The 27,931-nt window shown below is 41.8% G+C and overlaps 1 protein-coding gene across 6 annotated transcripts in view; it reads left to right on the top strand.

Moving 5' to 3' along the window:
- LRFN2 (leucine rich repeat and fibronectin type III domain containing 2) overlaps positions 1-27,931 on the top strand; it is a 301,315-nt gene that overhangs the window by 197,703 nt on the left and 75,681 nt on the right. The window contains exon 2 of one of the 6 annotated variants that reach the window (XM_045008638.1): positions 12,255-12,342. The exons of the other annotated variants lie outside the window; for them this stretch is intronic. The gene's annotated coding sequence lies outside the window, so the exon portion shown is untranslated. The remainder of the gene's footprint in view (positions 1-12,254; positions 12,343-27,931) is intronic. 6 annotated transcript variants of the gene reach the window in all.

The raw sequence follows: 27,931 nt of genomic DNA, 5'->3' as shown, positions 1-27,931 counted from the left end.
GGCCCTGCTATAATATAGCTAAATATTATTGTGTGTTACTGTCTCTATGTACAATGTGGCCATGGCAAACCAGAGAGACATGAAATGTCTGCTGTCATTTATATATATAAATATAATCCTTTGCACTCCTGTAGCACTTTCTAGCTGAAGATCCCAAAGCACTTTACAAAGGGAAAGAACACACTGTGGAAACCTACTCCCTTGTCTATAACTTGGATTTAGCAATGGGTGGCCAGCTATTTGAGCTAAGCAAATAATGGCTTTTCTTGGTTTGGTGGCTGAACTGAAAAATTCAGAGAAACAACCAGTTCATTTTGAGCCAAAACAGATTTTTTTTTCCAACATGAAAATCTAAAAAAATTCATTCAGACAAAATGAATGATTGTAATGTCTATTTGAATCAACATTCCAAACTAAATAGCTCACTGCTGCATTTTGACAATTTTTCCATTTCAACGTTTCTGATATTTTGTTTTCAAGGTCTTTTTTTTTTTCCCCAGCTGAAATTTTTGGCCAAATTTGACCCAAATAATTTTGGTGCCCTGAAAAATGGAGATATATATATATATTATTTTTTTTGTGAAGTTACTATTTCTGGGGGAGGGGGCGGAGGCAATGGTCAGCTCTACAAACATTTGGCATAGTTGCTCCAGGCCATACCAGAAAATCACTGGTTGATGTTGACACAACTTGAAACCAGAGTAACTCAGCCAGTGTCGGTGGTGATTTTCCTGGCCTCCATTTGGTGTCACAGGCAGATTGTCTCAACCAGTCAGAACATGCACTGCCACCACTCGGTTATTCTCCATCAATCTAATTTGCTCTAGCCATTCAGACTACAGTGCTGTGGCTGTTCCCTAATACTCTCCCTCTCGCCTTTTGTGCTCATCTCAGGAAAGGCTCATCTTCCACTGTATTTTCTGTAACTTCCACTCATCTGTGCTCCATTCTTTTCAATGGGTCATTTCTGTTTGTTGCTTCATGCCGCTGTTATGCCAGTGAGGTTGTTTAATGAGGAGATGCTCTGGTTCTTTCATCAGGAAAAATTACTCAGCCTTACAGTTTATCCACATAGCAAACAGATTGTCAAATAAAATAGCATATTATGTCCTAAATAATTAAATAACCACAGAGTCTTGTCATTTTATTGCTTGGTTAACTGCTGTTGGCTGCTAAAGCAACTATCTTATTCCAAACGTTGTTGGCTTCCTTTGTGAAGGGTGGTTATAGATGGGAACGCAATTGTCAGAGACATTATTGTTCAGTTTATAAGTCAAAAGATGATTTTTCTACCTGACAGTACTGCAGACTTAGCCTTGGATTGGAAAATCATGCTGGTATCTTTCTACCTCCCTTACATGACCACCAGTAAAGACTTTGCAATCAGAATTTAGTTGACAGTTTCATTGATGCATGAAGCAAAATAGAATCTTGCTCATTTTCCTTTAATGATATTGGCTCTGCAGGGCTAATAGGAGTAAAATCTGGTGTGTGTGTGTGTGTGTGTGTGTGTGTGAGAGAGAGAGAGAGAGAGAGAGCAAATGCAGCAAATAGGAGTGAAAGCCTTGCAGGGAGTAGATATATAGAGTAAATAAGTGCTATTCCCAATGATGCTCTGTAATGCTTTAATGAACAAAAATCCAAGAAATATTTACATGGTTTGGTGTCTGGGGTGCACATAGTGCACTTGAGCAATTCATTTATTACTATATATGTTGAATTTTAAGAAAGAAGTTGCTGCTTTGGGATTCTAACCATTTCAGATAATCCAGCGGTATATCTGTATCGTGACAATGTCAAGTCCTGAGAGAGCAACTCTGGTCTCATACACAGGCCCCATATCACTGTGATACCTGTGTGTGTATATATGTAAATCCTGCCCAGAGCACTTCCCACTTTTTCTTTCCCTCAGTGTAATTTCTTTTCTACCTTAACGCCAGTGATTTTTGGTAAAGTGACAGGTTTCAATTCTGTACCAGTGACAGCTTTTCAGGTCTGAGTGGTCCCTTCTCAGGGCTAGAAACACCTGCTGTGTCCCATTGGAGAGAAGGGGTGTGAGGCTGTGAAATGCACAGCATGTGTGTTTTAGCTCTGGCAGGTTGTGAGAGCTATCTGACCTTAAAACTGCAACATCCTGATTTGTAGACACTCTAGTGTAAATAATTTTTATGGGAATACAAAATGCCTAAGTACTGACTTTCTATCACTCCAAGAGCTGTGAGCAGTAACTAAAACACTGGGTTTTACAGGCAGAGAAGACACGAAAAATAGTAGTAATCAAGTTTTTACAACTCTAAAATATTTCCAGAATAACTTTTTCTCTCTCTAAAATGTGAGGTAAATGGAATACCTGATGTTGTGGTATGTGGGTTTTACTGGCACTCCTGAGTAATGCAGCCATCTGAAAGTCATGCCAATAAAGGGCCACCTTCTGCTGTCATTACTCAGATGAGTAATCCTGTGGGCTTCAATTGGGTGATGTGCATGGAGCAGACTTTGATACAATATCTTCACAGTACCACTGTATAGAAAATTAAAAATTGTTTACCTGTGCTCCTGATGACACTTGAGACTATTAATCAGTGGGCATTATAAAATCCAACTGACTTTTTTTTTTTTTTTACCTTTGATGCTGTTTTTCTTTCTTTCTTTGCACTTCACTCAGCCTGAACAGTGAAACTAGATGGGTCATTTTCATTTCGGGCTAGATTCACAAGTAGAGCTGAGCAAATAATTTATTTTGTTGGTTCAGTGGCCAAACCAAAAAAAAAAATCTGTATCAGGTCAATCCAGAACAATTTTCTTTTTCTGTTGAAACAAAAAAAATTTGGATTGGACAAAATGTTTTGTGTGGCCCAAATACTTTTTTTTTTCATTTTATTTCATTTAGATTTCATGTTTACCCTTAAAAAAAATTTAGCTACATTTTGAAATAAAAATCATTTTGAAATGTAAAATTGAAACATTTATTGAAAATGTCAAAATGAAACATTTTGGCTTTTTCAAAAATTACATTTTTTCTGTATGAAATGATTCACTGAATTCAACTCAAATTCACAAACAGGTTTGGTCAACCCAAAACTACATTATTTTTTTTTGTGACTAAACTATTTTTGTCTGAAAAACTTTGTACAGCTCTAGTCGCAAGAGGGACTTAGGCCTTACAATACTGAGTGTTGTGCACCTAAAGTTTGGATGCCTTGCAACCTATTGCATTCATAGCACTGAGTTATGTCCACAGACTCCCTATGCAACTCATGGGGAGAGTTAGGTGCCTAAGAATGGAATTCACAGAAGCCAGCATTGCAGGTGGGAAGCCACCTAAACTAGCTGGTAGGAAATACTGGGGAGAGTGGTGTGGGGCTTAAGAAACCCCACGCATCAAAGGGAGTTAGGTGCCTATCTCTGGCCCTGATTCACAGCTGTGAATCCTCTCTTGGATTTAAGTACCTAGACCAGGTCAACTCTTTCTCAAGAAAAATCCAGGATGAAATGGTGACCTCACCCTTGCATGTATCCAGTTCACCAGAGTTCAAATCCTACCTCTGCTTGATGGGGAGCAGGGATTCAAACTGAAGTCTCCCACGTCTTGGGTAAGTTCCCTTACCAATGGGATATTCCATTATGGGTCTCGCTCAATCTCTCTGAAGTTGTTGCACTTTGGATAAATAACAAAATATTGATTGGTCCAGAGAGTGAGTGTGACTCTATAGCCTAGTACTTAAGGCACTCACCTGAGAGACCCAGATTCCAGTTTGTGCTTCATCGATTATTTAAGTATTTTATGCAAAGCGGAATGGCTTCAAGATGAAGGACCCACCCTACTAATCCCATAGCCCAATGGGGCGGGCACACACATAGAAGGTAGAAGACCTGGCTTCAAATCCCAGTTCTAGATTGGGGACTTGAACCCAACATCCCAAGTGCGTTAACCCCTGAGTTTTGTGCAGGATCCAATACAGTAGGTGGAATTTTTGGTGGCCAATTAACATGACACACCTATAGCTTGGGCCCTGTACATGAAATAGGTTGGGGAATGTCTATACTGGGAATCCTGCCAGGGCGTAGGTGTGAAGTTCATGCCAAGCTGCTCAGTGCTGTCAGGACTTAGGTGGCTGTGCATGTGCCCAGCGGCAGAAATACCGGCACCTAAGAGACTGTAACTGATAAAAACTTAAGCACATATTGAGTTTAGGTGCCTATAGAGTTAGGCAGCAGTTGGTCAGGGTTTCTTTGAATGTCAGGGGTGCCTAAATGTTGGATTTAGACCCCGAAAGGGGCAGTTAGGTGCCTCAGTTCTCCTTGAGAACCTAGCCCTTTGTGTTTCTAGTCATTTTCACTTTCTGGTTCCCAGAACAATGCTGGGGTATTTCAAATCCAAACCAATTGTTTTCAAGACTCCTTTTTGCACTGGCAAAATTCCACCAAGTGACTTTTTATTTTAAACAGAACCCAATTTTTGGGTGAAAATCCTTTAAACATCATGTTCTGGGCCCTGATTCATCGCTGCACTGGCACCTGTGCAAGGACAGATGGGAAGCAGCTGGCATCTCTCCAGTTCCAGGGCTGCTAGAAGCCAATTTGGCCCCCACCTCAGATTAGGTAACCTTAAGGGCACAGAAGCACCAAGCCATACAAACACACCAGCTACTTCCTCTCTTGCTACTGGCCCACCATGCAACAGCCCCTTTACTGGGTCTGCCTGTAATGGAGGGAGGACACAGAGCCAGCAGGGTTGGTTCTGAGGCTTCTACATAGTGTCTCTTGTACCTGGGGTATTTCCTGGGGAGAGCTGTCCAGCTGCTTTCCTCTGTGCAAAGGCACTGAGGGCCTGCTGTGAATCAGGCTCATTGCGCTTCACAGTCCCCACATCTGACTCCTTGCAGACACCATAAAGCTGGCACTCCTCAATTAGCAAACACACACCTCTACATGAAGGGAAAGCATAATAGCTCTGCTTTTCCTGCTTCAATCCTCTTAACCCATCAAACTCCTGCAGTGCCAGTCTCATTTCCTGTCATCAGTTAGACACCTGCCAGTTATAAGCAATCAATCAGTCAGCTACTTGATAATTAGCAGGGGGAAAGATCGTTTGAACCCCAAATGTTTAAAGGGGTAACCTGAGAAGAGCGATACCTCAGAAAATTGCTGCACCCTTAGAGACAGCCTCAGTTCAACCTCCTGCGTCAAACTAAACATACTTGGCTATGCCTTGTAATTTGTATTAATAACACAGGAAGCAAGTACACTGGATATGTTTTCTCTGATGGCATGAGGTTTAGTTTATCTAGCACAACTTAGTGAATAGGGCACAGCTCGTAGTCTGTTGTGGTATTGTTGTTTATGGAGAACATGTTTCCAAATCTCACTCTCACCATTGTTACTCTATTTGAATCTGCACTGGTGATATGCCCCCACGAGCCTTTATTTATCTGTGTATATTAAGGTAAAGTCAAGAGGTCCCTACTGGGACCAAGACTCCCATTGTGCACAGATACAATTTAAACAGACAGAGACTAATGGTGGGAGGAAGGAGCAGAGCAGAAAACAGGGTACTCAAGGTCCCACAACAGGTCAGTGACAGAGCCAGGAACAGAACCCATATCTTCTGAGTCCTAGGCCTGTGAGACAATTTTATCTTCTCTAAGATAATATCCTCCTCTTCCACACCAGTGGATGTTAGTACTTCCTCCCATTCCATCCCTCCTGGGTAATATGCTGCCCACCCACCCCCAGATGCTCTGGTGTGTTGAGAAGAAAGCGGGTCCAGAGTTATGTTTTCCATCTCCACGCAGAGAAAAGGAGATGATAAATTGAAAGCCCACCAAACTGGCCCCTGTGATTCTCCTTGAGATGCTCTGTTGCCTCATACATGTGATCCAAGCTGTCTTTTTAATTATTATGCTGCGGAAGAGCGTGAACAGGTTTAAAATGTTCACGGTTTGTTGAATAAATTGTACATCCTGTATACTAGTAAATAACATCTTGCAGTGTTGTCTGATAAATTAAACATTCTTTTTTTCCCCTAGGGTTGAGATGAACAATTTCTGTCCCCAAAGATGGGGAACAAGCTGCCTTGATGTTTAATATCCTCTTGTCAGGCCTCTTTAGCAAATGTCTTTTGGAAGAAATAAATGAATGTAAAACCATGTTACATGCGTGTTTTGCAGGCAGCTGGTTATTCTTCTAAATTGGATGCTATCAATAATATACAATGTTTACTCTAAGAGGTCAGATGCGGAAGCCTAGCTCTGTGATGGGAAGACTCATGTGGTTCCCCTCATAGGGAAAATGTCCTGCAGTGTCAATGACTTTTTAGTCAGCACCCATATCCTGAGGTTTAAAATATCAAATTCTAAATGAACAGAGAGATACCATAGCCAAGTTGGGGGGAGGGGAGGAAAACCCAGGGAACTGATTCTTTTGACCATATTGTAAGGATCTTGGCTTGACACATTAAATAGGACTTCAGCTGGTTCTGACTTGCAGTTCCTGGAAAGAGTGGTGCTAGGGATTGTTAGCAAGTGGTTTAGGTGATTTAGTGTGTGACATTCAGCTGTCCAGAGTCCATACTGAACAGCCTAGCGTTAGGGGTTACTGTACTGCTGGAGGTTCCCCTGCACTGGGAAAGAGTGTTTACAGGCTAGATTGGATGTGTGCTCTCAAACAGTAGTTTGGGACCCCAAAGTGGGTCGCAACTCCATGTTAATGGAGTCTCCAGGTCTGACTTAGATTTGCTGGGGCCTGGGGCCAAAGCTGAAGCCTGAGCACCGCCACCCAGGGCTGAAGCCTGAAGACTTTAGCCCTGGGTGTCGGGACACAGATTACAGGCCCCTGCCTAGGACTAAAGTCCCTGGGCTTTGGCTTTGCCTCCCCATCCCCGACCTGGGGCTCAGGCTGGCTCAGGCTTTGGTCCCCCCTCCTGGTGTCATGTAGTAATTTTTATTGTCGAAAGGGGGTCGCGATGCAATGATGTTTGAGAACCCCTTCACTAGATGAGCCATGAGGTCATTTGCAGCCCTAGCATCTACTTACATGGACTATCAGAAGACCAGGGGACACGTGCTTTTCCCATTTCTTCTCTGGGATAATTGACTGAGACAGAGCTTCTCCAGTGCACGTGTTCTAACAGCCAGCTGAAATTGACTAGAATCCTGTTACCTGAAATGCCCTGTGCACATGCAGCAGAAATGAAGCTCCTTCACTCAGCTGCCTCCTGTGCCCAAGAGTAGAGCAGCACAGCAGGAATGCAGGGAGCAGAGCAGAGGCCAAATCATGAGGGAGGATGCTGCAAGCAGTAGGGAATGACAACTTGGGGAATACTAATCTTTTTGAGAGATGCTCTCCCACCCTGGACCCTTTCCACACACATTTTTTGCTCAGTGGGGCTGGGTCTGTGATCCAATTAGAGGCATGTCCATGGATGTGCTGAAAAATGTGGCGCTCCATGGGCCTGACGGAAAAGTCAGCTCCCTGCCTAGCGTGTGACATGATGAGGGATGCATGACCCAAATTTGGTAAAGTTAAAACCCTCACATTCACCACTCCATGCTGGTGTATCCTTGCCATAACACCTGAACTGAATTTGAGATGACCATTGTTTGAGATTCAGAACAATGGATTAAGTCCCCCAGCCCTGCCTATTGTCTTCCCTCATCTCTGCGCCACTGCGCTTCCTGATGCATCCAAAACCAAAACACCAGAAGAGAGGCTGTTCTTGTGGGCACTGTGAAAAGCAAGCAGTGTTCAGAAATCCATGAGCCTGTTCACAGGAGAGCCCCATGTCGGCTTTCGAGTTTCTTTGTGAAAATGCAGTGAGAATGGTCCAAATAGTGAGTGCTAAATGCTGGTTGGAAAGGACTTTTTTGTGTAAAAGCCAGAAAGTTTAAGCAAAGGAAAAGCTGCTGCAACTTCTGTGTGCTTTTTTGTCTGCTGTCTCATCTTGAAAAGCTAAAAAGATGAAAAATGCTAAGAACTGATATGAAAGATCTGAAGCGACTTTGCAAACACTGACTTAATTAAACCTCACAACAATACTTGGAGGGAAGCACAAGATGCATTATTAACCTCATTTCATGTATGGGGGAAATTGAGGCATAGAGAAGGTAAGTGACTCACCCAGTATCATATACTAAGTGGGCAGCTGAGCCAGGAGTGAATGCAGGAGTCTTAACTAGAGCTGGCTGAAGACTGACAATTCAATTTCATGAAGGCTTTCACGGTTTCTAAATTTGTTTTTCTTCTGATGAAGAACAAAACCCAACCCTCTTGAAAGTTTTTTTTGCAGACATCACTGAAACATCTATTTATGGAGCAGAAAGCTCAGGTTTTCATTCCCCTCTCTCTTTCATCAGAAGTTACCAGAGCGCCCTGGATCTCAGAAACCATCAAAAATGTCATTGACACTGATATGTTGCTGCAATGTTTTTGGCTATGATGAAAAATCATATTTCGTAGAAGTGTTCCAACCAGCTCTAGTCCTGACTCTTAGTTCTCTGCTGTAACCACTAGTCACTCCGTTCTCTCAGATGAGAGAGAAATATGTCCCGTGCAATAACCCTCCTTGAGTGTTCTGTTCAAGGTCTCTTCTCCCTCTGGAAGTATGTTGACTAGAATCAACCAACATCCATATCAATCAAAATCAAGGTCAGCAGTAGCAGCAGGTGGGTGGCTTTTGTGGACTGCCTTGAAGAGGCAGCTGGCATGATGAGTGAGCTGCAGCTTTATGGCCTATGATGATCCTGGTATTTTATGACATGATGAAGTTTATGGCTCTGGACAGGAAACAGACAGCTTGAATGGGCCGCCAAGTGATGCCGGTGTGCCGTGGAGAGGGGAGAACTGTGCTGTGGATCAGATTTTCACCATTGATGACATGACATTAAAGGTAGATAATTGACTATTGAAGCTAGAATTCATTAGCTCTTTCTCTCCTTAAAGAGAATTTTATTGTGAGTGAAACCGACAGATCAATGGACCTTGGTATTGAAGTCAGGCTGACTGGTTGATTAGTTCCCCAGCTCCTCCTTTCCCCCTTTCTAAAGATGGGTGCTTCATTAGCCCTTCTACAGTCTTCTGGAACCTCTCCTGTTATCCTTGGATGCCCACCAGCATAGCCGGCAGCACTGCCGGGCACCAGCCAGCGCAGGCGCAGCACTGTCCAAATGTCAGGGGGACACTTCCATGTGGGCACAGCTTGTGCGTGTGGGGACCCACTGACTGTTCTGCCCTGGGCCCCGGAATTTGGTGTCAGTGGGCCCGGCAGAAAGATTGTAGTGGCACCAGGCAGTACAATATGGGCACTTTGTCTAGGAAATGAGAAATACATGACTTGTTCCTTCTAGGCCAGTGGAAAGATATAGACAGAATGGATGACTTATAGCCAGAACAAAGGAGTTGGTGGTAATGAGGTATGGAAGCTTTCAGGGTTAGATAATCACTTCAACTCAGGCAAGGGGTAATAGCGGCCAAAATTTATTATTGTCATGTTTTTTTCATACATACATACATACATACATAAATGGTGTGAGTGTGTTCTAGGCTAAGCCTTCTTCTGTTATAGCCTGAGAAAAGCAACAACAAGAAAACAAATGTAGTGTCTTTTTGAGAGAGAGAGCACAGTGTGTGTGTGTGTGTCTCCTCTGTGACAGATTGCAGTGACTCTGAGAACAAAATGACTGCAGCCTCAGCAGAAAGGCAGAGTTTGTAGAAATTCAAAGATAGAATTCACAGAAAGCAAAGACATCATATTTTCATAGCCACATACACCACAAATGCCATCTGACTTGAGCTGCTAGAAAAGTTTCTGTTGAAACAACTGTATTTCAAAGGAAAAATGAGTTTTAGACAAAATTATTATTATTGTAAAAAGTGTCTGCTTTCCATGGAAAATTTCAATGTGTTGAGTGCCTTTTTAGTTTTTGACCAAAACCAACAATCTTTTGAATGAAAACCAAAGTATTTCAATTCTGAAATTGAGGTGCCTTATCGGAATTGTAGTATGGTTGTCTCATGTCACTGTTCCCTCTATGAGCCAGGCTCCACAGCCAAATTTAATCTCTCATCATGTACAACAGCCATGGGATTCCCATGATACATTGCCTCCCATCCCTTCCCCAAGAGGACACACCAAAGTGAATCATGGAAAATGTAGTCCAACTAGGAAGTCTTGCTCTAGAGGAGAATGGGAACATGAGATTACTAAACTACAACTCCCCTGAGGCACTGCAGTGGCATTTATGAATCAAAGTATTTATTTATTTGTCTTTTGCCAAAATATTTCAGTTTTTCAATTTTTTGTGGAAGAACATTTTCCAACCAGTCGTGCATCTAGATGAAATACGGTGGTCTATGTGAAATGAAGAGATGTCTCAAAACAAAATACACAATCTAATGCTACTTGCTCTTTTCATATAGTGCATTCTGTCTTTTATCCAATGCACAATATAAGTATTAGAGAGTTAATCCTCCAAGCACCCTGCTATATTGTATGCTATTGTCTGTGTTTTACTGATGGGAAAAATGAGGCAGAAAAAGAATAATATGTGACTTAGGCAAGGTCACAAATTACATCAGTGACAGAGCCAATAATAGAATCTGGATCTCCTAGTTCTAGGGCAGGTGTTTTAATCACAACAACATCCTTCCTCCACAAACTGTGAAAGTTCCATGGACCAAGTCGCACGCTTGTTGGCAGCCTCAATAAAGAGGTCAAACATTTAATGAAATATAGAGATAGTTGGGGCTTTTTTGACACAACTGTTTTCCACTAAAAATACCAAATTGTCAAAACAGAAACTTCAGTTTCGCCAAATTTCCTGACTTGGAAAAAAATTAAGAGAAAAAGTTTTGAAAGTGTAAAAACATTCATTCAACATTTTCAAATTAAATAGCTTCTTTTGATTCTTTTGAAATTCCTTTTCATTTTGAAATTTTAACTTAATTTATACTAAAAATAAAGGTTGAAATCAATGAAATATTTTGAGATGATCAAACCAAATATTTCAATGTATGGGAACCAAACATTTTTTTGGTTTTGCCAATTTCTGAAAATTTTGTGAATTTTGATTTTCCATCCTAATTTGGGATGGGAGACAATTTTGAAATCTCTCAATTTCTCATTGAGAAAATCTGTTCTCCACCCAGCCCTTCTAAAGAGACAGAACTCACTATTTATTTATACAAGTGATCCTTTCAGGTCAAGGATGTTTTTCCCATCCTGCAAGTATTTGCAAGAGTTTGAATTTTTTTCTCATCTGTAATTTGGACAAAAAGTAAACAAACTTAAATATTCACAAACCAGGTTGGTTTGTTTGATTTGGGTCTACTGAAATATTTCAAAAAAGTCAAAATGAAAAGTTTAAATAATTGTGAAACTTTTTTCCTTAATTTTTTTTAAAGCTAGGAAATTTGTTGAACTGTTTCATGAATTGCATTTTTGCCCCCCCCCTCGCCCAAAAGTTGCAAATTTTCCAAGCAGCTGTACTTCTACCCCATCCTTATGAAACTTTCACAGTCTGATCAATCTTACCATTGGAAATTTCTTCCTGAAATTCATCCTATATGATTCCTGTTCCGTTTTCTCCTCCTCACTCCTAGTTATACCTTATTGGACCATCCTACACAAGACATCTTTCCGTCACTCTTCAAATACTTGTAGATGGTTGTCATATCTCCTTTGTCAAACATTAAACAAACACATTAAGCCAAATTCATCACTGCTATAATTCCCATGAAGTCAATGGATTTGATTATTTTGACTCACTATGTTTCTTTTATTATGTCTTTTATTTGTAAGGTGGTTTGTGAAACTGAGCGAGTTATCTCTAGAGAAGGCAAATCATGCTTTGAGTTGTAGCTAAAATTAGCATTGACATCCTCCTAGAAACTATTTCCTCATTCCCCAAATCACCACATAATTTAATATAGTTTATGGTCAAAATAGTATACACTGGGAGTACTTTGCAGCTCAGGTCCAGGTGCATTTGCAGAGCTGTGTTCTGGAATAGCAGAGTGGGCAGCAGGTCACCATGACTGTTACATTGCCGGATTCATATGGGTAGAGAGTAACATTACAATAGCGGGGATGCTGCAGCTGAAGATTGTGATGAATTTGCAGAGCTGTGGAGGATGTGGGGAGCAACTAACTTGTTACCTTCCTAAGAACCCAGTTCACCAAGGAAACCAGTTTCATTGCATACATGTTACGATGCTTACCCATGCTTTTTCCTGACATTGGTTTGGTTTAATTTAAGTTCCAGGTACACACGGTGTGTGAATTAGCAACTTGATGAATAGCACTGTTTCTCCATATGTCTGGGACACGCTCAGCCTGCAAGAATGGTAAGAAACAAAGAAGGAGAGATGGAAAAGTGAACATATATAGATATTTTCCTCATATCTTTCCAAATAAGTGTTTTCTGAAAGAAGATTTAATGCCAACTTCTAATATAAAGATGTCATCAAAAGAGCACTGACTCTCAGCTACTCCAAAGTAAATCTGACAGGTCGTCCGTGGTTTCACAATATGTTTACAGAGCAAGAGTAGAGTTAAGTAGCTTAGGAGGGTTTTGTTCACCTGACAGCCTAATTTTTAAGACATTCCCTAAGGAGATCACTGACTACCTAAGTAGCAGTACACTCTTGCTCTTACTCACTATGTCCTACTGTGCAACTTTCATTTAACGTGCCAAACAATGCAAAGGAAAATGTACAATGATCCATTTTTTTCCTTATTACACAAAGAGGCAGAGTGGTATGATGAGTAGAGTAAAGGAGTGGGAGTTTTCTGGATTCTATTCCCAAATGTACCCATCCCTACTGTGTGTCATGGTTCAGGTCACTAAGGGTGAGATTGACAGCTGTGCGGAGGGCCAGAACAAGTCCTGTGCACCATTTAGGAGTTAAGGGTGAAATTACAAGGAGGTAGCCCAGTTCATCCTTCTATACAACCAGTATTGTAGAACCTGCCTACCATACGCTGAATCTGGGGCTTAGTTAATGACTGACTGTAGATTGCTTTGAGATCCTTGGATGCAATATTTTTATTAATGCAAAATATTAACACTGCATGGACTTTAAAATTCTTTGACTTCTGTTCAAAGAACTGAGTGGCAATGTGAAGCACCTTGGACAGGATACTCTCTTGGCAGGAGCATCCTTGCATCCTGCCCACAGTCAAGTATGACTGCCCCAGGCCACTACTACTTTTGGGAGTAGAAACTGAGTCATCTTCTGAGGAGTAATGCAGTGGAACATGCACTGTCCTTTCCCTATGGATTGGGAGTATTGTCTGCTGTATGCTCCTCACCTCTGCTGTTCCAAGAGCAAGGGACTGAGTCCTCATCTTGGAATCCAGAATTGTGACATGGCTGCCCGTTGCCTGACCATTAGTCCACAAAGTCAGGCCCTGAATTGTGTTGTCAACCACAGGCCTCTTAGTGGTTGTTCAGGTGCAGCCTTATGGATGTCCGCATCCTCCTACACACGATTTTAATATGATGCAAACCTTCCACATTTAACAATGAAACCAGTCAAATCCCATTTTACCCCTTGAGTTCCACCAGCATGTGCTGGCAGAGTTCACCTGCAGACTCCATTCCAGTCAGTGCAGCCTCAAAAGTGGAGAATGTGGCCCAGGAAGCAGCAGAACCATGATGGAGATTCAGCCAGCACTTATCCTGGGCAGCCTGCAGTGGTGAGGGTCATATGGGTCCTGTTTGGATTTCAAAGTTGCTTCTCTAGAGGAACATCTGCCAGAGGGTGGTAGTGCTATTTCCGCAAGTGAACTGGATTCCCACCTTAGGCACAGCAGCTCCAGTGGGTGCAGGTGTGGGTAATGTGAGCCCTCTAAGCCTTGAAGAGTGAATCTGGATCAAAGACTAAAACCTCCCAGCTGGAGCAAGTACTGTGTGTCATCCAAATTGACCAAAGTAATAATGTACTAACATTTATTTAATGGATAAAGATTGCATGTCAGGTGTGTCAGCCTGACATTTGTTTATCCTCTCCAGGAGAGCAGAAGCATTTACAAAGCATTTGGCCTTTTCCTCCTTATTTTATCTCCCAATGAGGGATACGGGCTTGTCTTGCATCTAAAGCAGATGGAGCTGTTGACTGACATTGTAGAGGAGCAAGAATTACTCTAATACTTCTCCAGGGGAGCTAGGTATAAAGGTCAAACTTTCCTTTTATGTTGAGTTTCTGTTGTTTTTCAGTGGGATCCTCTAGGGTTCACTGACCAGTTCTTGTTTGTCCAGGCTTCCGCCAAATGAACTCATTCCTCCTGCTCCTGTTCAAGATACAATCACATAAGCATCAATCTGGCCTGCAGCTGCCCTGTCTGTACACCTTTAGGCCTCCCTGAAACAGACCGCTGGTTGTAGTGATATCATGCAATGGTTTTGTGAGTGCTGAGGTTGGCTCTAAGATGAGCCCACCATTTCCATTCTAAGACTTGTTACCATTTGCGAAACCAGAGCTGAGAGATGAAACCATATCCTTTGAGAGGGAAAGGTGGCAATAACTTGGAACCATGTATTAGAGTGACTTCTGTAGTATTGACTTCTGTGATACCTTCATATCCACACTGTGGTCCAAATCCTCGGGCTCCTACCTAGCATTTACTCCACCCTTACTCAGGAAAAACTCATATTAACTTCAGATTTGCCTGTGTAAGGAATAACAACACCACTCCCTAGCGCTTAGATAGGGCTTTTCATCAGTCCATTTCAAAGCACTATACAAAGGAGGTCAGAATCATGACCCCTATTTTACAGATGATACAGAGAGGTGAAGTGACTTCCCTCAAGTCACCCAGAAGGACAGTGATAGAATCCAGGTCTCCTGAATCCAAGTCCAACGTTCTTTCCACTGGGCCCACTGCCTTTCAGTTGGGCTGGTGGAAAAATAGTAAGTATTTTCCATGGAAATGTTTGGAAAAAAATGTTTGGCTCATAAATTTTCATGGGGTGGGGTGTATGGGTTTCTGTTTTGTTTTTATGTTTACTAAATGAATCAAAGCAAAAATGGTTTTGTTTCTAAATGGGTTTTTTTTGCTTCATTTCAGCTTTAGGGTTCACCCCTCCCCAATTTCTTGCCACTGGAAAAGGTGTGGGAGAGGGAGAAAGGGAGGAAAAAATTGAATAGAAACAAACAAAACAATTTGAATAGAAACAAAATAACAGTAATAATACCTGGCTCCTATGCAAAGCTTTTCATCAGTAGATCTCAAAGTGCTTCACAGTCTTTAATGTGTTTATTCTCGCAACACCCCCATGAGACAGGGAGGGCTGTTATCCCTGTTTTACAGATGGGGATTTAAGGCAGAGAGACTAAGGGACTCACCCAAGGTCACACAGGCAGTCTGTGGCAGAGCAGGGAACGGTGCTTTGGTCTCCCAAGTCCTATCTTTTCTGTGCGAGATCACACATGTAATCAACAGCAGAATGGACCCTAGTTCCTTATTCTGAGTCCTCTGCCTTAACTACTAGCTGCCACTTCCTTAAGATTACTGACATATACCAAAGATACACGAGAGAGTTATCACAGTAACCATAGGTTCAAGATCAGTTGTGTTTAACTATGGTTTGCACATCTAAATTTACAATGCATCCATCCTTTTAAAAAAAAGTCCAGTCCAAGATTATGTATTTTAATGCTAGATGGTTCATGGAAGTGAAAGCCCATAGAAAATAAACTTGAACAAAGTAACTGTAGGCAACCAAACCTGGCAGCAGCATGTCTCTTGGGTACATTTTATCATCCAGTGCACACAATGAGAGCTACAGGCTTAAACTGGCCCCACTAACAGATAGGGTTTATCAAGTATTCTGTTATGTCATGATAGAATTGATGGTGACTGGCTTTAACGATGAATGACAATAATATCCTTTTTTCTCCATCTCACCTAACTGAGATTCAGATACCAATCCCTTCATTTTATTAAAGTCTCCTTGGAATTTACATAAAGCTGAATTCTGGAATTAATTCTGTTTGTTATTCAGTAGCATGGATCTACCTGTTGAACGAAATGAAGTGAATATGCTAGGTTACGGGGCTGAAGGCTGGAGGGAGGGAGAGGGGAGTAATGAAACCTGCAAAGGAAAGATGTGAAATCTGTAGTACGTGGAGCTCACAAATACTAGTTGTAATCCATGAACACATTACAGGAGGTAATGGCATACTTTAATAAATGAGCTATTGCATTACACATTTAAATGACATGGGATATGTACAATATCAGGCATTATCCAAACTCCATGTGAAAAATGACAGTAAAGCCATGGAATTACTGATGAATACGTTTTTGGAGTTACAATATTACTGACTGTAATCTCTGAAATATGAATCTGTTCTTGGGGTGACTGGTTGGTTATTCAGGCTGCTGCAGGAAGCAGTGTTTGTTAAAATTAGAACTGCAAAAGGGAAGCCTCCAAAATGAATTTTTAAAAGTTACACCAGCTATGGGTTCTCAATAAACTTTATCTTTCAACAGATAAGCTGACTTATGAGAGTTGTTTCATATTTTTCAAGTTAGACGAAAATGGACAACTCACTTAATGGAAAACCACAGCATAGATCAAGACAAAATTGTGTAGAAGATGATTGGGTTAGAATAAAGCAGTATCCCAGCCTGGTGCTGTGAGATGTAAATCTGAAGTCTTGAACAATTACCATGGCTCTTTCCACAAGTGCTGGAGAATTAACTCGGGTGTCCTATCTATGTTCCACTTTGGTATTTCCATCATACCAACCCAAAATTCCCTGTGTAGTTTCAATTAGATTCTTCAGCAGTTCCTACCCTAAACCATCGGTTAGTGTTGCTGTGCACTGCCAAACAGCTGCCACAGTTAACCACAGAGGTGGTCCACTGTCAGTGATGGGTGAAGTAATTCTTCTGTATGCGAGTATCTCTTACCATGTACTTAGAGTTTAAAAAGTGCTTTGGGATATTATGGATTATCATAACTGAATAATGTGTGGTGATGGTGGTGTTTTGTTGTTATCCTTTCAGTGAAAATTTGTTCTGATGATGTTAGAGAATGCTTGGTCCTAGTCATGGGTTGAGAGACCTTCCTGGGAAAACCTAGGGTGGTGCAGGAAGTGGTGTTTGGTGAGATAACAGGTTGAACTTTTCCTTTCCTTATGTATCTATACTGAACCAATGCCTCAAGGAGATGCTGGGACATAATTTGTTGCAGATGTGCTGTCTCCTCAATGAGTCATTGATGATCTAATGACACCTTCTGCAAGAATACGGTTGTTTTAGCTCACGTGTCCTGACTAAATCCCAACTCGGGTATTTACTTTCTGCTTCACTTTGCAGTTTCAATATATGTTATGTTGTTCCTACCTACTTACCTACCCTAAATGCTGTGCAACAACACTAGTGCAGGCAAATCATATACCCTATCCCACCCCAGAGGCAGGTGCATTTCCATGGTGGGGTATGAGGTGAAATTATTCCTGTATATATAGTTTCTAAAGTGCCTTGGGATCCATTTCTTCTGGTTGAAAAGAACTATAAATGTAAGGTTTTATTAGCACATGGCTTTGTAGTGAGCCACCCTCAGGCCACAGTAAGGTTTTTTATGTTTCTTGGTTGCAGCCTCTAAAGGGATCTCAAAATGTTTTCTAAAAAGTAAAGTAAATGGCCACATTGCCATTTTCATTTCCAGTTGGAGATGACATACTGTTAAAATCACGAGTGGCCATCTTGCCATTCTCTTTTAAAAGTTGACCCTGATCTTTTAAAAATCATAAATTAAAAGATCTATGACCTTTTTATTGAGGTCTCCAAAGAGCTGAGAAGTGTCATCCCCATCTCCTGTCATTCCAGGAGATATTAGTAGAGGACATAATATCCGGCTGCATTAAACTTACTCTCAGGGCCACACTGGTGAGAAGAAACATGCTCTCCATGGCCTTTCTAACATTCAGCTACAACGTAACTTGTTTGTTACTTCTGTGTTGAAAATGTCAAATGTCACCGAAGTTCTTCCACTTTCCTCTTATCTTTTGACATGTTATTTGATGTGCGCATGAGTGTGTAGGCTACATTAATGAGGGAGGTTATGCCCCAAAGAATGAACAGCATGAGTGTAAAGTTGTATTAAAGAAAGATTTCTTCTGATGTTTTGGCCATTGAAAAATATGCTTTATAAAAGAATCATTGAAATGAGCAACTAAGGAGACCTATTAGGTCATAAAGTCTATCTTTCTGCTAGTGTAGGATTGTGTCCTGTGGCATAGTCTTCAGTGTTTTTGTCCAGCCCATTTGTAAATGTCTTAGCATTGGGGTTTCCATCACTTCTTTGGGAGACATTTTATGATGGTTCTCAGGATGCCCAGGACCTTGTTTACCCCCATATCCTCCAGCAAGAGGGAGACTTGCTTGTGCTTAAGTGGGTGTCAGCTCCCTGAAACCATCAGTTTATTAGCCACCCAAGCAATCTCCTCTGGGTTATGTCAGGCCTTACTTTGCCTTTCAGATTAATAATAGGGGTACCCCAGTCCCTGAGCCCCTTTGAAATGTTCCTCTGTACCTTGTTTGATTCAGTTCAGGATCAGTGCCTATATAACATCACCACACTGAGATAAATTTATAGTGAAAACAATCATAGGTTTATTTTCCAAGGCTAAGATTTAAGAGATAATGAGTAAGGATAATGATTACCTCCTTGATGTTTTGGTGTTTACAGCTTTCAACTATTTGCAGGCAGGTAATCTGTTCCCTTCTTAGTTATTGCTTAGCCACATTATACAGATTTAGGGTTTGGTTTGTTTTAATCTGCCCTCCTAAATTAATCCCATCAGCCTCTCTTTAAATCTGCTTGGATCCATCTGTGAAATTACTCTTTTAAAAACACTGAAGACTGTCCATTTTGCCCCAGTGCTATACAGTCTATGTAACTGACTGCAGACAACAGCAGTGAGAGCAGACCTGGCAGGTATTAAGATGCCTGGCATTAGTTCAGCACCATAGATAGTGACCAGTGTTTTTCCACCTCAAGGCAGACCAGTGGAAAATGCCCACAAACGAGTCCATGAATGGTTAAGCATTTATCTGATGCCTCTGGGACTCCTAATGTTCATTTTCCCCAAGAACTCTGCTCTCTGTAAGCCAGTCCTTTGGCAATTATTTTAACAAATATTTATTTTTGATTTTTTCAGGTCTGACTAAATAAATGAAGAGGAAGTAGAACCAGTTATTATTCCCCTATATATTCTCCAACTGGGGTTCTCAACCTTTGAAATACTGGGTCCTTACCCCCTTTGCGGGACTCCCATCCTATCTAGATGGTTTTCCCCACCCATTTTGCAATATTGGGCGGACAGGGTGGTCCAATGGCCTGACAGTCTCGTTATGACCTCAAGGCTGAGACACATGTTCTAAGCATAACTGTAGATATCAAACTTTGTTAGGCTGGCCCAGGGGATTGTTTACTTCATTTTGTGAGACATGGCTTCAAATGTAGATTGATGAACAAGGCATTGAAACCTGAAGACCTAGCTGCATCCTTAGTAAGGCTCACTTTTCACTGAAATCAATGGGGCCCCCAAATCCTTACAGATTTCCTCTATATTTACTCAGTCAAAAACTCTCATTCATTTCAGGATTTAGCCAAAGAAAAACAGTTTGGCAAAATCAGTCCAGTCCTTAGTGAATTCCTACTCTACACCACCAATTCACTGCACAGTTAGCTGCCTCTCACAAGGAGGCAGCAAGCACTGAAAGATCAGGGAGTGTTGGAAGTCAGTGAATTAGGCACATCGGCAGAACTGGGAGGAGTATGGCGGAGAGCTTTTGCAGTTCCTTCCAGCTCTTTGCCCTGTGATTAATCTTGCACATGCCCTTGATAAGCAACAGAGGATATGTTGAAACATAAATCCAGTCTCCAGACTGTGAGCATTCCTGAGCCCTAAGAAGCCCATAGTGTTTCAGTATATTTGATGCTGTGGGCAGCAGTTTCTGGAAACCATCTGACTTGTACTGATAAAGAAGTAGGTCCTTCTTTTATTTTTCTTTAAGGATTGTATATTCCTGGACATCCCTGGCCTTAAGGCATAGACAATTTGTTCTGAGAACTTTGATTTCCTTTTATTCTTCAGCAAAACACCTGAAGAGGTTAGGTTTTGAATTAAAAGAAAAGAAAGTGGAAAAACACATATTTTGGCTGCAAGACAGCTAGATGCAGACCTACCCATACTGCATTCATGAAATGAAATGTGTTGTGAATGCTCTGGGATTGTTTGACACTTCAGTGTTGAGGTACCTAGTACATGAGGCAGCACTGTTTTGCTTCCAGGGACCCATTGCATTAATTTTGATGGAATAAATAGACCCAAAGAGTCAAACGTGTTAACATGACCCTTTCACTATCCAGCTTTAAACATGGTTTGAGATTTGATATACAGAGACCTTAGCCTGCTTAGTATGATGGCAAACACCCCATTAAAAATCTCTTTAATCTTTTATTAAAGATAAAGGAAAAAAAGAAAAAACATTTCAAGCATTAAAGTATTAAAGCATGTAAAGTATTAAGTAATGCTTTCATTTTAACAATAGGCTTTGTTTGTTTTCTCTTTAGCTATAAAGAGTTTTTAGAAGGAACCCATCCCCATTTAATAGTCTCTAGATGGTATTAAAGATGGTAATAATTGTTCATTTTGGGGAAAAGAGAAGTTAGCTGAGATAAGCTGGAACTGATTCTGCTGCTATTGTTTTTTTTAAAGTCCAATTCAAATTCCTAGAAGACAAAACAAGACAAACGCACACAAGAGGGAGAGAAAAGAACAGCAAAGATAGAAAATACATCTTCTGTCTCTGGTGTTGACTCTCACTTGCAACCTCACTGCTGGAGAAACATTGCCATGGCACATTGTCTATCAGCTACACTGAGACCTGGCAAACTCGTACCAGAGTTGGGCTGTTTAGGGCATTGCTTTTGGTCTTTGCTCACAGGCTTACAGCAGTTTTGCAAAATATATAGTCTTTTCTGGCTAAGCCAGACTGTCATTAGAAGGAAAAAGGAGAGATGGGAAAGAAAAAGGACACATCAGGAGGATCAGGGGGGCCGACTGTAGGAATCCAAGGTTCCCATGCCAGATGGTGTTTGGTATTTAGCCAAAGACAGTGGCTAAAGGCTGTGGAGGAGTCATTGTCATCTGGGTTCCTCCGTCTGGCCCAGTCTGGTGAGGACATCTCTCAGGATCAGGATGATGAAGGCCCAATGACGTTACGGTGGATCCTGGAGTTCCAAGCTATGGTGGGGGTGACAGCCATGATGGTAAAGCGTGATTCTGTTTGACCTGTCTCCCAGACAGTAATTGTAGTTAGACAGCTTGCAGTCCTTCTTGCCCCTACAGTGTTTTTTTAAGACTCCCAAAAGGCAGTGGTGGATGGAAGAGCCATTCCCTCATTAGTTTGTTTACCAATGATGCCTCATTTCCGATGCATCAGTTTTGGTCCATTGATTTCCAGTCCCACAATTCTACTGTTTAGCAGGCATGATCTTAACACTGTTCTTGAATTATTTTGGTAGGCTTTTTTTTTTGTTTGGATTAATTCAGTCTTTCAGTCTCCCTTTTGCACCTTTTCCCATCAACATTTTAGTATAGGTTATTGTGACACTTTATGACCTTTCACTCACTTCTTACAGTTAAGTATGCAATTAGGTAACTGTTGTCGCTCAATTATTACAACAGACTTTATATGTTAGGCAGCAATGAAGCAGTTAATGTGTACTCTTACAAGTGATGTCAACTGTACAGTATATTGGTTTTTAACTCTGTTGGTATCTGTCTCTCTTTCTCTTTCTCTCAAATGATTCTTTCTATCAATCTGGGCCTCATCGGGGTATTATCTGAGCACCTGCTTTGATGTTGGCTGTGCTCAAACTGAAGGGGGTTGTGTGTAGGGGAAATCATCCTGTACCTCTGATTGGGTTCATTCTGTTGTCTGGATATCATTTAATTATCCCTGCCATGACTGGCTTTTAACCCTGTCTCACAGGTACTTCTGGAGAAGTGTTTTTTGTTTTGTTTTGTTTTGTTGAATTCCTACCCATAAAAAAAATCAGATGGTACATAAAAAAAAATGGAGTGTATGTTCCAAACCTTCTCCCAGGAGGGCAATATCCTCCATTCATCCCAGAAAAGAGCTTCATTCTCCACCCACCACCATTGAAAGTTACCTGGTTGAGGCATAGGACACTTCTGCAATGAGGAGAAGGGCTGAACTTCTACCATTGGAAATACAGACAGTGACCTGTGATAGGCCAGCCAGCCTGGTGGAACTCGACACTCGTTATTTATCTCCTAGCTGGAGAAAAGCTTGTTTTCTCATTGATCCCACTTCTCTGCTAAAAATAGCAAGAGGAAATCTGCACCCCTCCCATCAAAGCCATGCTTGTGGAGAAGTGAGACAATGGCAATTCACTAACTGCCACTATTGTCCTAAATTGCAAACAAGTTGTACAATTTAAGTTGATTTCCAAAGTGGGCAATAAGCACAAATCTGGGATCCTAGCTTTCCAAACTGTTGCTTGGTTGCAGTCACGCTGTCATCTTGACAGAGGATTGATTTCTGACCATAATTTTACCATAATTCACCAACTAGCACAAGTGGACCTCATCTTGATCTGTGGAATATTGAAGATACAGAGATTGTGTTTCTTTACCTTTTGTTGGAACCTAATCTTGTAGCTGTGAAATATGACTGATGAGGAAAGTAACTAGCTTACTTTCTTAGGAGGGCTGCTTGCAATAATGAGGGATGTTTTGATTTAATGATCTTCACTAGAAGTGGATGGCCTTTGTAATATGGTTCATTGCTATTACAGATGCACTGGGCTAGCTGTTATCTCCATTGCCTTCCAAGTCTATTGTCTTCTTCTTCTTCTTCCTCTTATTCACTCCCCGTGGAGCATAAAGCGTCAACCATTCTCCTCCATTCATTTCGTTCTTGAGCGAGGCAGCAAATTTCATCCCACTTCATTCCCATGCCTTTCATTTCCTCTTCAATGGTCCTTCGCCACGTCCCCAATGGTCTACCTCTCCTCCTCCTTCCTTCTGGTGTCCATCGTAGGGCAATATGAGGGTGTCTATCAGCACCCATTCTCAACACATGCCCCAACCAACAAGTCTATTGTGAAAGTGATAAACTGCCTAAGTCCAAGGAGACACTATACAGCCCAGATACTCTGGTTCTGCACTGGGGTCAAGAATTCCCCTTAAATGGAAGGAACTAAGATTTTAAATCAGTTTGCATAATGTGAGAGTTGTGGGTTTTTTTTTTAAAGTCTTCATTTAATTAATAGTGTAAACTTTGGCAGAAACCTGGCATTTGCTCTTCTGCTCATTCCTTTCTAGCTTCTTGTATTGCACCATCACACTGGTATCTGAGACCCTACATAATCAGTCATGGCCACCTTGTCTGTATGCTATTAACTTGGGATGTTAACACTAGTTTACACACTCACCCACACCCTTTACCGTCTGAGCTACATTTTTGGTGAAATAAGCTGTGCGTCTAAGCTAAATGGCTTGGAGATATTTACAAAGCCAAGAAAAGTAAGTGTGTGTGTGTGTATGTATGTGTATGAACAGAAGATGTTCATGGCTTTTCCGTGATTTTACCCACATATGCAAACTTTACTTCTCATTCAGAGACAGAAACCTGATCCCTTTTAGAATGGCATGCACAAAATAGCCTATGCCATCACATTTTACCAAAGGCCCTTGCTGCTTCCAGATTTGTGTTGTATTTTATGACAGGACTGATGTTGAGACTAAGATTAACTTCCTGTTAATCGGTGTGTTAGGGGAAGTGGCTCATTCCATGACCTCTGGATATCATTATCCCTTGTGCCTTGGGAGATCCAGGTTCAGGCATCACATTTTGTGTCTTCCTTCTTCAGCTAGCCGGGGATGGGACCATCACAGAAGCAATGGTTTCAGTGTCCCACTCTAGTGCCCGTAGTGGCTGAACCAGGAAAGATCCTGCAGGCTCCAAATCAGCCTGTCTGTCCATGATTTAAAAAGTGGGGTGGGAGATTGAGGGGAGAAGGAATGGAATTACATGGAGAAAATACAGCTCTTGTTGAATAGATGGCAGAAGCATTAATATAATTAATTGATAATAGTCATGTACTTGGACCGAGAATCTCAAAGGTATTTAGGTATCTAACTCCCATTGAAATCAATGGGTGTTATATATCTAAAATACCTTTGAGAATCTGAGCATTAGGTCTTATATAGCACTTTTTATCTGTAGGTCTCAAAGTACTTTACATAGAAGGGTAACATTATGCCCATTTAGCAGATAGGGGAAATAAGGCACAGAGACGGGAAGTGACTTACCTGAGATCACACAACAAGTCAGTGGTAGAGCCAGGCATGGAGTCCAGATCACCTAACTCTCAGCCCAATGACTTACCCACATTTGCCTTCCATTTGGTCCAATTTAGTAACTATTCACTACCACCATATAGGTGAAAGACTCTGGCAATAACACCTTGCTGAGGATGACTAGGTCAGGAAGCAGGATTACGCTCCAGTGCATGCCAGAAATCCTGAAGGAAAAGCAAACAATTCAGTGGCGGGTGGGGGAAGGAAAATCGTCTCTGAAGCCAAGTAATGCAGAGTTCATCTTCACAAAAGGCTTCGTTTCTGTGATTATTTAGTGGCATGCAGCTGGCTCATAGATTTACGAAGATTGTTTGTGCATGCATGTGTAAATTACTTACTGGAATCCTCTCAATGACACCAGCTACCGCCATAGAAGCTATATTCATTGACCACGTTCTCAGTGTCTGTGAGCACCACCAAGCCTTGCTGTACAGGAAAACAGAGAGGCTTGTGCTACATGGTTCCAGTTTAACACAACCGCATAGGGAAGCTTGGAAGTTGTGCTTGGGTTTTGTGACCTTTAAAAGGGGCTAGTGACTGAGGGCCAAACCTTCAAGACCGTGCTCGGATTTTACTCAGGCAAAACTCCCACCCAGTTTGAGATTAATAGGATTTTGGGGTTTGGCCCAGAGAAGAGAGAACAAATGAGTAACATCCTCCAAAGGCCGATTGGCAAGAGGCATTATGAGTGGGCGAAGATGATCAGGAGAAGCAGCAGCTGTTCACTGCAGGGTGAAAGTTTCCCTCCCACCCACATCAGCTTGACTTGCTAAGTGGCAGCTAAAAGGAATAAACTCAAGTGTAGTATTTGAGTGTGAACTCAAAAGCGGGTGAAATCTTTAGGTTGGTCCAGGGTGAGTGTAATGGGGTGGCTCTGATCAAAAGAACATCTAGGCTGAATGTCATGAAATGCTTCCTGATTCTGAGAGGTATTATGCTCTGGAACTGTCTCCCGAAGAGAAGAGATGGGAGCCCCATTGCGTGGTCATTTACAAATAGATGGAACAAAGCACTGGAGAATATAGGAGCCAGGAATACAGTAGGTAATCCAAGAGTTATTTTTCCATTTCTTAAGTATGATTCGATTCCTCCCATCTCTTTCCTGGTCTTTATCTGGAATCCTTAGATTCTCTTGTCCCCTTTAAATCTTGCCTTAAATCTGGATGAGTCATCAGGAAGGACACATCTGCCCTGGATACAGCTGACCATAATACATTGTTGATGCATTTGCAGATCCTGGCAGGGGAAGATGGAGTTGCACTCTTCTCTCAAAGAGATCTCAAGGGCTCTTATTTGGAGCACCACAGGAATCCGCTGTGTCCCCTTTCCTATTCATTGTACACGTGAGGACTGGCTCTAGGCACCAGCAAACCAAGCACGTGCTTGGGGTGGCACAATTCCAGGGGCAGCACTCTCACCACCTTTTTTTTTTTTGCTTTGGCAGTTGTGTTCATGGAAGGGGTTTTTTTTGTTTTTTTTGGCCTGGGGTGGCAAAAAACCTAGAGCCGGCCCTGGAGGCTGCTGTGAGACAGAAGGATGTAAGTGATACAGTGTTACCAATATGCTGACACACAGCTCTAGTCTGTATCCTATTGGATCTTTGGCTGCTCTTAGACACCATAGAATTCACTGGTCACCAAGTGCACCTTTTTTCCCACCATTGCTTGCCTAGAAGGCTTCAGCCTTTCCTATCTGAGCTGTGGTTCCCACCTCAGATTTCTGGGGTGCTCCCAGCTGCAGATGGGATGTCTTCTATATTGGATTGCTCCAAGTATGACTCCCCTTGAAGGACACTCGGCAACTTCCACAAGCATAGAATGCAGCTGCACACTTGCTTACAGGAGTTTCTCTCACAAGCATATTAAACCCATGTTTCATACACTGCACTGGCCTCCAGTTTGGTTTTAGGTGCAGTGGAAGGTACTCACTTTGATCCATAAACGTTCTAAATGGTTTGGATCCTGGTTACCTTAGAGACCATCTCTCTATGCCTCATCCAAACAGATAAGAGCAGCCAGGACAGTTTTACTGAAAGTTCCCAGATTGTGAGATGATGCCAGGAGATATTAAGTGTCCCACAGCTCTGGAATTTATTTCTCTAATTGGTCTGACAGAGCACAAGTGTATTGATCTTCAGGGCACCTTGCAATTTTTCTGACGCAATCTGTTCTTTGAGGCCACACTTGAGTGGTGGAATGGGAGTTATTGTTGTAAGTTGGGCAGCTCTTCTGAAATGAGATTTTTCATTTAGGTTGTCTTCATTTTTTGATCATGCACATAAATCCAGGGATCAGCTTGGGTGCATTTTATACACTGAAACAAGTGAATAAATAAATGCAATTAACCACTGATATGTGGGAAGCAGCAGGCCAGTCTTATCTGATCAGACTGTCATCCTATGGCTGGTGGGCAGGAACCGCGAAGTGAAGTAGACTGCCTGTTTTGTCAGGTGTCCTGTTAGGAACAGGCAGCATGTGGATGTGGCCCTGGATCAGTTAAGGAAATATCTCTCATAAATTGGGCTTAAGTTTGATGGCACACTTCAAAGATATCAGTGATCAAGCGATGGCGGGTGCTGGTGGTGAGATGCAAAAAGTGTGGAGGAGGAAGGCAGTAAGAGGCAATCAGAAAGCAGCTCCAGAGCTGGGAAACAGGGACTGATGCATATACAGAGGTATAAACCAGGTTACTTAGCTGAAGGTAGATGGAATCGGAGAAGGGTTGAAACAAATAAAGGGATGTGTTTGCATGCACTAGAAAGCAAACAGCACGCGGAGAAATGAGGAGCGATAAAACATGCAGAAAGACAATATTAGGAATGCAGCAAGAAAATCCCTGGGTAATGGAGCCTGTTGTTTGTAATATACATTTTAATGCAGTGTACAGCGGCAGGCCAGTCTTATCTGATCAGACTGTCATCCTGTGGCTGGTGGGCAGGAACCGCGAAGTGAAGTAGAATTGATATTTGGAATATGGTGATTTTATGTGTTTTATTTTAGCACATGTTTTTGCTTCCTTTTTTGAGAGAGAGAAGTGGTTCCCCCACCCCACCTTTTGTGCCATGTTGAGACCTCTAGGGAGTGAAGTATGTAGTGCAGCATTTGTAACAGCAGTGCAAGCTTCCCTCATCCTGCCCGCTGCTAATGTTCCTCTACCTTCACCTGAAGGCATTCTGCTGGAGGAGGGTAGTTGTGACTCCATGGACCATCAAGGGTGTTTGTTAGTACCAGTTCCAGAACTGCCAATGCTGAGCATTCAAAAATTGTGAGATTTTATATAATTTAATTTCATCCTTTTATTTGCAGTCAGGTTTCTGAGCATTCAAGGTGCACTCGGGTCATGTTTCAATCTTTTCTCTGCAACTTTTTTAAAATGTAAGCTGAGATTCACACATATTCATATGACTCTAGGAGATGGGGCTTTAAGAAAAACACCGAAATATCATGAGACTTGAGATAAAATCACAAGAGTCGGCAACACTGTAATTAGGACGGTAGCTTTTGTGATGCACGCACCTATC

This window comes from Mauremys mutica, chromosome 3 (genome assembly GCF_020497125.1).
Source record: "Mauremys mutica isolate MM-2020 ecotype Southern chromosome 3, ASM2049712v1, whole genome shotgun sequence".
Lineage (NCBI taxonomy): Eukaryota > Metazoa > Chordata > Testudines > Geoemydidae > Mauremys > Mauremys mutica.
The sequence above is the reverse complement of the archived record's forward strand: the minus strand, read 5'-3'. Positions and strand labels throughout refer to the sequence as shown.